The sequence below is a fragment of the Fopius arisanus genome, unplaced genomic scaffold (genome assembly GCF_000806365.1).
Source record: "Fopius arisanus strain USDA-PBARC FA_bdor unplaced genomic scaffold, ASM80636v1 scaffold00050, whole genome shotgun sequence".
In the NCBI taxonomy this organism is placed as follows: Eukaryota; Metazoa; Arthropoda; class Insecta; order Hymenoptera; family Braconidae; genus Fopius; species Fopius arisanus.
In genome coordinates, this window is record NW_011887789.1 from 523,093 (window position 1) to 534,006 (window position 10,914).

At 38.7% G+C, this 10,914-nt stretch overlaps 1 protein-coding gene across 2 annotated transcripts in view; it reads right to left on the bottom strand.

Annotated features, from left to right (window-relative positions):
• The window catches only part of LOC105267780 (mucin-12), a 155,814-nt gene extending 146,938 nt beyond the window's left edge, over positions 1-8,876 (bottom strand). For both annotated transcript variants that reach the window (XM_011306868.1, XM_011306866.1), the window contains exon 1: positions 7,491-8,876. The gene's annotated coding sequence lies outside the window, so the exon portion shown is untranslated. The remainder of the gene's footprint in view (positions 1-7,490) is intronic.
• Between the last annotated feature and the right edge of the window lie 2,038 nt (positions 8,877-10,914).

A 10,914-nucleotide genomic window follows, 5' to 3' on the forward strand; every position in this document is an offset into this window, starting at 1 on the left:
CCGGCGATTCATAATAAGGGTGAGTTAGCCCTCCGGGCGTGATTTTCAATTTTTTCACTTTTTGACCAAATGGGGGGCTTGGAAAATTTTTTCAAAAATTCACCATTCACCCAATAATGAAAGTTCCAGGAAAAGGTGAACGGATCTGAGTTACGGAGCGACCGGCGATTCGTAATGAGGATGAGTTAGCCCTCGGGGAATGATTTCAAATTTTTTCACTTTTTGACCAAATGGGGGGCTTGGAAAATTTTTTCAAAAATTCACCATTCACCCAATAATGAAAATTCCAGGAAAAGGTGAACGGATCTGAGTTACGGAGCGACCGGCGATTCGTAATGAGTGTGAGTTAGCCCTCGGGGAGTGATTTCAAATTTTTTCACTTTTTGACCAAATGGCGATTTTCAGAAATATCCCTATCCTCCACCCCTAACTTTCGTCAAGAAATTGGATACCGCACGAAAAAGCGTCACAAGTTCAATTTGTTCTGTCAGCTTACCACAGCTATGAGATAAAATATTTTTCCGGCGTACATCTCACATATACAGTTGACACTTTTCACGACAACCTTTTAAGCTGCTGTGTACTTAAGACAATTTCTCAAAAGGCACGCGGACCACGAAAAAGAAAGAAAAAAAACGGCACAAGGACCAAGACCGGGGAAAATATAAATCTCCAGTGGTTTCTGTCGAAACGCGGCATAAAAATTCAATGAAAGAACGAAAGTAATGGCCTCGGCAGGATCTTGAGTGTACTTGCCTGGATCTACCAAGTCGTACCGAAGGAGATCTCGATGATTTTTCAATGCGACAGCAGCTGGAAACGACGATGGCAGAAATCGAGTTCGAGGAATACAAAGTTCTATTGATTCAGAGACGAAATAGTATTCCGAGATGCAACAAAATCGCTACATATCGGAGCAATTTAAATTTCCTATTTCCATCTTCGACACGTTCTTATTTTCTACAAGTGGCTATTAAATGTCATTTTTTTTTAATGAATATTAAATATTTCAGCGTTGATCATCGCGGTGAATTATAAAAATCGGATTACGCGTATTATCCCATCCATAAGCATCGTAATCACTTGAGAACCGCTCAATACACACCCCACAAAGATCTGTCCCTAAAACTAAGATAAAACCTAAGACAATACCCATCAGATAGTCTAAACAGTGGAGACAAAATGGCTTTGCAATTACCACGAATGGTAGAAGGGGTTTGCACGTTTGCACAATTTGAACTTTCCTCAACATACATTATGAATGCCACATCTACACAACTACCACATCACTGAAACTACGATGCTTGCCTACGACATCCACTTAGCTTCCGCCAGCTCCATTTGCATTCATCGAACAATTAATTTCCACTTCCGTCGGTAGAGACAAAGTCGATCAACACATCCCCACAAAAACCATTGCACAATAAAAAAAATTTCAATACAAATGACAACATTCCAACACATACCCTTCATGTACTCGTCACTTACGCATCACCATCAATCCCAACATAAACGTAATCGACATTTACCCTTTTGTGAGTGAATTGAAAAGATGATAAATGACGTTCGAGACCTGGTATTTGACAGTTGGCATTTTTCCGTGTGCATCAATGAGCACTGATGCAATTTAAATGTAGCAATTATGGAGTGGCTGTGTGCCCTGAATGGTACGACATGGAGAGTAGTGAGAGAAGTAATGAAAAGAGGCGATAAGAGTGAAGAAAAAAAAAGGATGTATATGGTGAGTAGAGGGGGCCGTTAACGAAGGTTAAATAAAAGGATGTTTGGGGAGGTAACTTTGGCTCAAAGGCTGATGGCTTGACGCTATTAGAACAGCAACCACCCCACGAATTTATCCCCTTCCCTAGCCTATAGTTTCACTTTACCCAGTATCGTCGTAGTCGCACGAGTCTCTCCAGCCTCTAGCTTTAATCCTTCCTGCCTGATTATAATCTCGTCAACGAGTTATGCCGTTCTCTCCTTCTCTATATCCTCTCAAACCCCTACCTCCTCAGGGAGCAGCTCCATCGTCTATACTTCTCATGAAAACACTCATCTTCCTCTTGTATCCTCTCCTGCGCTTCGTACACGTTATTCTAGAGCAACGCCTTTAGAAACCCTCTTCACTATTGTTAGCATCGCTTCTCTTTTATTGGGTGCTCTTTGCTGTTGTTCAGCAGCGAGGCTCGTTCCACGGGTTGTGGGCAAAATTCAACTTTTTGCACACACGAAACAAAACAGCACGAAACAGGAATATGGACATGGTTTTATTCAAACTCATGTGGGAGCAATTAATACCGTTAAATTTCTTCCGCGGATTACAGAATGACTGTCTAAAATCATAACCTTCCTGAATATTCTATTTCAAATTGATGGATTCGAAGAAAGCCATTTTTCCATCGATTAAAAGGAGAGCGATTTAATGAACGAATGGAAGAATTTTTAATGAGTCCCCATTTTACTCGCCATATCGATAAGAAATTAATTGTTATACCATTCCATCGTCTACCTGAACAAATTGAATGATAAAAAAACGTCAGAAGGCCCAAATCATTCGATCATAAATGCACTGGGAATTTTTTCCCTCGATTAAAAGCGGCTTCATCGCGACGGTGGTATTTTCAAAAATTCATTACATCCTAAATGAAAGTGTGCGCTCTCACGTTCTCGGACCGTACACTCTAATTTCCGGAATGTCCGACTCATGTGCTTGCGTAACTGCTCAAACCCCACGAGACTGCTTGGTAGAACCGGTGGAGAAGGAAAACAATGAATTAGAGGATATAAAATGAATTTCGGAAATGAGCGAATGAAGAAACCAGGCATTCTCTCTACGAAAAAACAAATCTATATTTCATTCGTGTACTTCAAGACTTCTCATTCTGAAAATAGCTCAATTAATCATTCTCAAAGGAACGTTTAATTAAGGAGAAGACTCCCAATGAATATGATATTAAACGAAAAGAATAAGTCGTTCCTCAAGAAGTTGAAAAAAGACTTAAAGCGCCAGAATAAAAAAATTAAAATAATTGACTCAATGATGATTCGGAATTTTGCCCTGAGAAAAATCATTTTCCCTCATTAAATCATCGCCTCTACGGTTTTCGATAAAAACAATTGTTTTCTCAGTGATCATTGAATTTCAGAATGTAATCAAATCTCTATTTTCCGTGAATCTGCAACAAAGCTTAACCCAGCATTGAGAATTAAATTGCAATCGTTCCAGAAGATTAAACAAATTTCCAAGAGAATATTTTTAAAGGAAAGTTGGTGAAAGGTAAAACCGGAGATTTCAACGGCCACAAATGAGACAGTAGCCCCATCAGTAGAAACGACCCATAATGATGCAGACAGGCTGTGACAGACCTCTTCGAACCTCGATGCGGCAACCCTGACCCAAGCTCAATTTCACCGTCGGGTGCCAGCTTGAACTAATGGTGGTTAATGGGACCACTCGAAGCCCAGCCTGAGCTTACACGAGACGGTAAAGGTTGAATATGTAAATACTCAATGAAGGCTCCACCTCCGCTCTCCACCTCAAGTTATTCTCCAATTCTTCATGAATGAGAAAAATCCAGAATCCTCAAGAGCTTCCAACTGACACCAATTATTCCAAATTATCAACACCAAAAACATACCAAAGTGAAAAACCAAATGAATTCGTCATTCCGATAATTTCCGACTGACAACCAAAAGAAATATTCAATTATTCCCTCCCCCCTGTTTTGCACAGGTACTCATTATTCTGGGCTTAAAATAGGCTAGGGTACCAGTCGAGTTGTATATGAAATATAGTTCCAGGGATGTTAGATGAGAGGAAAAAGTGAAAAAGGTTCTGAGAAAAAAGGAATGAAAGAAAAAAAAAGGCGGAAGGGAGAATTCTATTCCACGTACTCTGCGCATGTATTGGTAGTCATTCAATTTGGTTTTCACCTGGGCGAATGGAAGGAAAACTGGTATAGATGGCGAGAGAGTAGAGCTTGCATTATACACAGCCCCGCCCGAGGCTTTTTCCAACTATTCCCTTTTCGTCCTCGTGTACTCTAACCTTCTTGCAACATACGTATATCTATATACTTGTACTCCACTCATCGCGTTTCATCCCACCTACCCTACCAGAGGGGATTACAACCTGAGTCGCCTATACCTCTGTCGCAACGATGTGCGGTTGGGGTATTTTCGGATTTGCCAGAAATAGGGTAATAAAATATACATAACTTTTTTTCTTACCCATTGAAATTATAAAGTAGACTTGCTTTTTAACGCTGCAGCTAAAAAGTTGAGAGTCAACTTGGAGATTTATGTATTTAAAATGTATTTAAGAGGAACTATTCATTGAAAGGATTTTAAATCAATCATGAAGGAATTTGAAATCAAAATTTTTATGCTAAATACTTTTGCTCATCCGAGAATAGTATCATGGAAAAATCTGGAAATTTTCTTTTGGTCAGTAAAACATTCGGAGAAGATTTGTTTTAGTATAATAATTATCAAGATGAAAAGGTGAAATTCGTTATTTTTTTTGGGTGATAAAGGTAATATCTTAAAATCAGCTGAGGCAATGTGTGAGTCCTTCGGTCAGATTAACGACTCAATTTCCCATATTCCCTCGTAATTTTCAATCCCTCGGCAATCCGATACCGTAACAATTTCCCTTCAACTCATGCTTTTATTTTAGAGACAGGTCATCGAGAAGAGTTATTGCTTAACTTGAGTAAAACGAAAACAATCATAAAATGCATTACGGTTAATTTCAAAATGTTGGTGTTAAAAAATTGATCCGCTTTGAAACGAAGTTAACTCTCTAAAGTGTTGACTATCTGAACACACATCAATCATCAAAGCGTCTATAAACGGCGATCATTCCAGACTTCAGTCATTATTAACAACTCATAATTCGAATATTTTTTCAATGATCTACGGACAAGTCATAAAATACGCACGCACGAAAATGTCTACCAACTAAATTTACCCAAAAAAAAATCCCAAAATCTCTAAAACCAAAAAAGATAACGAAATTTCCGTTGAAACCTCCTCCGAAGAATGAAATAAGACCACTAAAAAATGTGACAACACATTTTTGCTTCCTACTCCTCTAACTTTCGGAGATATTTTGAAAAAATCATCTCAGCCCATCTGAACTCATTTTTTTACACGCACACATCACCTATCTTACAAATAGAATTTTTTCCCGAAATATATAAGCCTATAATGGGCATATATGTATTATATATATATTTTTCCCTGCGGGAAGGACCAGCTAAAATTAGTGCCCAATGGTTCACGTCAATCAATGTCACGCCATGCCTATTGCTCATGCTATACTTGTATCTCCATATTTCTTCAGTCACTCAGACTCCGATATCTGATGAGTATTTATTCCCGGAATTGTAAATCCGAAACGAAGGGACAGCCGATTTTTCGTAATAGATGTGGCGACTGCCCTCAAGTATTTCACACTAGAGCGATTTTCTCGGACTGAATGATATTACTGTTATTAATTATTGTAATGATAACCTTCGATATAGCTACCCGAATACAGAACTTCACTGATAACAGAACCACGACCTCTGGGAATCAATACACACGGAAAACGTTTGAAGACTCTTCTGGATCCACTATGCAAATTGAATGTCCAGAATGGTCGAATGTAATTTACCTGACCCTCGGGACTGCCTCAGAATTTCAAATGAGCTCCCATCATCTCCGGAGATGATGCAGTACAAAAGGAATATTTTAGGCGAGGAAAAAGTATTCATTTTCGAACGGAAATAGTGCGCAACGATCAAAAGTCAAATTCGAAAAATAAAAAAGAACCATTACTGATCGTTTTCATGAGACTCATTTTTTTTCTCATTCCTGGACAATCGTATCCCGCGATTTTATTTATTTTATATGAATTCAAAGAATTTTTTTGATATTCACATGAATATTTTCTACTTGACGCCCGGGTAAAAAAAAATTGTAAGCGGAATATTTTTTTCCAATTTTTCAAAAATCTTCTGGAAAACTTTTCAGAATTTTTTTTTTACGAAACAAGAAAAATCGGAGAACAAAACAATTTTATTTTCGGGAAAGCTTTTGAAAATTTTTTCAAAACAAACAAACAATAAAAAAAAATTCGGAAACAAATTTTTGAAAAATTTTTCAAAACATTTCCCAAAAATACAATTGTTTTCTTTCCCGATTTTTTTTGTTTCAAAAAAAAAAATTTTCTGAAAAGTTCTCCAGAAATTTATTGAAAATTTGGAAAAAATATTTCGATTACAATTTTTTTTTTAACCCGGCGGTTACTTTTGTGTGCTAACAGCTCAATCTTGAGCTAAAACATTTGGTTCTTTCGGTTTATCACGGAATAGAGGACTTTTTCATATCAACTAAATGACTTTCAAAAATACCCATAGCTTTCTTAGAACATCACTCATGACACGAACTAGCTGACAAAGCACGGAGTTCCAATTTCGCAAAATGAAAATAAGAGTAACATTTTCACTTGAAGCAATTAGCAAGTCTCCGGCCTCAGACTTTTCCATTCATGTTTAGGTAACAGTTCTGTTAACTCAAGCTACCTCTCATATACTACTACAACTACTGGGAATGTTCAATGGAACCACTTGACTTGTATAAATAAATCGAGTGATGGAGTGTGTGGTTTGAAAAGATCTCGAAGCTACGCTAGTGATTTTTTATTATTCCTTTCCTATATGCATATTTTATTCTCCATCCTCGTTCCCGGCGATTCATCACTTGAATAATTCCCACGTAATGTCTGTTTCTTTCATGAATACAAGGCATTGAAGAGCGTATGTTAATGGATCGGAATGAACAGCATTGCTCTTCCAACAGGAAACCATTTTGCTACTCAAGATTGCATTCATTTTTCAATAATTATTTGTTGATCTACCGCGGGCATCTCATAGAGACCAATTCATGCATTTTATTTTTATGTTCTCGGTTAAATACTGCAGAGACAGTTGCCCATTAATTTATTATCAAATCGTATTGATAAGACACCCCAGACGGAAATATCAGAAGATTTTTTTAAACTTTTCTATGAATTACTGTCTAAAAATGGCGCGAAAAAATTTCGATGGCATAATTATGAGAAAATTTTCTGTGATCTCATATTTTCCACTTTTTCATGAGAGACGCGTAAGTTTCTGCTTCTTCCGAACTCATCGAAAGATTTTCCAGGAAATATATTAATTCCGAGAAAAGAAACTTCTCCCTACTTTTCCAATCGAAAACGAGACAATAGGAGAGAACTTGCCTTTTAATTGTACCGAGGAAAAGGAAAAGAGCGACGAGAATAGAATGAAAGAACCCCTGAGTTTCTATTTCGCTTTTCCCATAACGAAACGAACTTGTTTGACTCATTATAAGATATAAGTTTACCATGGCAAAACTTTTCTCAACATCAGAGATGGACAATACAGTCCAAGTAGTCGAATAGTTGGAATGAGTAATGAATAAAACATAAAAAATCGTACCTTGAGATGAAGAAGGAAGAGGATCTCTTCATTTTCCCGTGGAGAATTAATTTTTCCAAGCTTTCAATGACACAATCCGGCAATAACACAAACGTATAACGGTGACAACTGTTTCGTTGGCTACTCTCGAGTTATCAAATGGAAGATCATCGATCTCAACAAAGAAGCACCTCAGGATCAGTCGAAGATAGAAACCCGTAACAATCGTCAAAATATTGATATGTTGAATTCACTGACGAGTCATTTTCCAATAGTACACCAGTATTTCATTCATTAAAATCCACTCTCATAGTTACACTGATGTCTATCACCTCACGATCAACTAGAAATTATCAATGCACCACTCGAAATCACCGGCATGAACGTTAACGATAAAAGAAACAATCCACTGTTGCACAAGTACATTGAAAAATCACCGACTGCCTTTGATATTTGGTATTGTTTTGGTTATATCATCAACATGTATTATATCATCACCCTCCATTCATTGATTTGCTCGCTCCTTGACACCATCATCAACAAAACAACCTGAGTGGGTGGGTCGGGGGAGTTTGAAAGTCATCACAGAAACCCATGCATAAGTGTCTGGCATACCCATTGAGGGGACTACCAACACGCCTCAAGAGCTCGTTTTCAGCATCACTCAGGCGTTTATCTATTTTCCATGGTATAATCCCCACTCTCTTTTCACCAGAGAAACAAACACAAAACCGTTCAAGAGTCTCACACCATAAATTCACTCCAGCGATCCTCCAATTCCAAAAATTCACACACCACCACAATGATCAATTCATCAAACTATCCCCGCATCGATTGATCCTCACAACCGGTCAATTCCTCCCCCAAATAACGCCATAAGTGCAATCCCCACAACATTCGAAACAACTTCAATTCACCACAATCCAAGACAACACCCCCACAACAACAAAATCTCACCGATCATCCAGCGGATCCACAAGTGTCATTAACTCATAAACTCAACAAATCACATGATCAATCCCCAAGAGTGTTCCAACGGGTGGATATGTCTGTATTTTCAAGGTGCTGATGGGAGAAAAAAATGAAAATCAAAGCTATGCGTGTTACACTGCTGCGCACCACTGAATACTGAGTGAAACAACCGATGAAAAACAAACAAATCCAACTGTTGAGGTACGTATGACGGGGATACTTGTTTCGGTAGTACTTTGTTTACGGTTGATTTATTTATTTTACGTGGTAATGCCGTTTTTTGGCAAGGCCACGCCACGCGATCGACGCCGGCGATACGCGCACGGTGCGTCAAGGCCGGTGGCATGGACCGTTTGGTATAACACCGACGACCGAGTGAACACGAGTGAACAAGACTGTTACAGCGCCAGCGCCACAGCATCAACTTCTACGCGCACGCGTCTCCCCCGTACGTACACTTAACCATTTTCTTCGTTTATTTTCGAGTATAAGCATTACTGATATTTCTCCAACACTGGCAACACTCAGGGTGGAGGGGACAAAGAAATGGGAATTTTCATTGGTAAGTTTGTTATCAACACTGGCCGCGTCAACGTCAAATTCCTCATTGGTGCACAGCATTAACACCTGTTAATTCAATCGACGATCGGTCACTGGAAAGTCACGGATTGGAATCGCTGGAAGGTCTGGGGGCACATGATTATTTTATGATTCATCATCTTTGGGTGGGTGGCGGTGGGAGGGATTTTTTGGGCTTCGAAAATTTTGGCATTTCTTGGTGAGGGATGCAGCTGGGGAGGGGATGCTATACTCAGAGCTGTGCGCGTTATCGACCCATCCGCGGATGCTACATTCGAGTATAATGCCGGGAAGAATACGGAGAGAATTAAATTGTTGTAATTCGAAGGGTTATTGGATTTTTTCATGTGGGGAAATGTTGTTGGAGATGGTGGAATATTGGGTGTGGAATTTTAAGTTCAGAAATTTGAAGGTTTTTGGGAGGATAAGGGGATGCAATATTTATGGACAATTCGTTGACGATTCTAGTAATTTATTGAGTATTTGCGTAATTGTATATTTCTATGTGGCCCTGAGAACCCCTGGAAATCGGGAAAAATATTGAATTTTAAATGTCGAATTATTGGGATTCAGATATTAAATTCCATCAATTTTATATCGACTATTCAATAAAAATTATAACATCCTGTTCGTGATTCCACACTGAAATGGGATTAAGGCTAATTTGATGGGACTGTTACGACTTTTTTCACAGTGCCTCGTAATTTTTATCGGAATTGCGAGAGGAAAATTACAATATCACCACTTAAATTTCCCGAGTCGCTAACTTCCGGCCTTTTACGGAATCGGTGTCAAGGCCGACGAATGGTTTCTCAAAAAAAAAAAAAATCAGGAACATATATTTCACACAAAAATCGTAAAAATTGACAGGGGAAAAGAAACTCACTGATCGGACTAAGTAGTTCAGAAGAGGAATGGGCCAGCCCTGGGTCCGGGACTGACTTCGATCTTCGAATAATTCAATAACAATTACAATTATCATTACGAATGCATTCACCAATTTCTCGCGAAAAAAAAAGGGAAAATTTGAAATTTTCTGCTGAAAAATATTTCTTCACGGCGCGAAATCCTTCAACCCCTGAATGTTTAACAGAAGTAAATCTCTCCGAAGCATCATTTTTACAGACGACTAGGGAATAACGATTGAGTACACATGCACCCAAGAGTTCAGGTAGCGAGAGCTGGTGCTCTGTTGATGTGGGAAATCTTGTAATCCTGATCATGGACGCGCACCAATGGATTCTGTACTCGTGGTTTCCACAAACCTTCAGCGATCTAGATCTATGCAGAGAGCACTAATTGGAGTTCGAGGAAGAATCACCGAATGTGAAACGAATGGCACTGGGTAATTCAATGCTGATAATATTTTTCGATTTTCCCAAAATTCTCTTGCAGCTACCGAAATGATACCGTTTAAATATTTAAAATTGCTATTTCCGCATGCAGAAGTCAGTGAGTCCTTGGAAGCCCTTGTCAGCACCTCCATACCATCAACTCCTCCGCTTTTCTTGAAAATTCAGGTGAAGTACATCTTCACCAACCATGTGAGAGCCATAAAATTTACCCAGAGACTGAATCTCTCCTGACCATCTCTCGCTTTTGTATCCTTGCCCTTTTTTTTTATATCTCGGATCGTCAATAAAAACCCAGCTCACCCTGGCCTGATAAGCCAGCGGAATATTTTCACGCCTTGAAATTATTTCCAACCAATGAGGAGTTCCTCCTACTCCTTCAGACAGAAATTAAATGGCACCACGAAAATTCATCAAGATAACATTTGCAATGAACGCACACGACATCCTTCCCAAAATCTATTAAAAAATAGCAGACTACCTGAAATGAGAGATCATTTTCCCTGGATCAGAATTTAATTACTTTCCCATGAAAATCCACG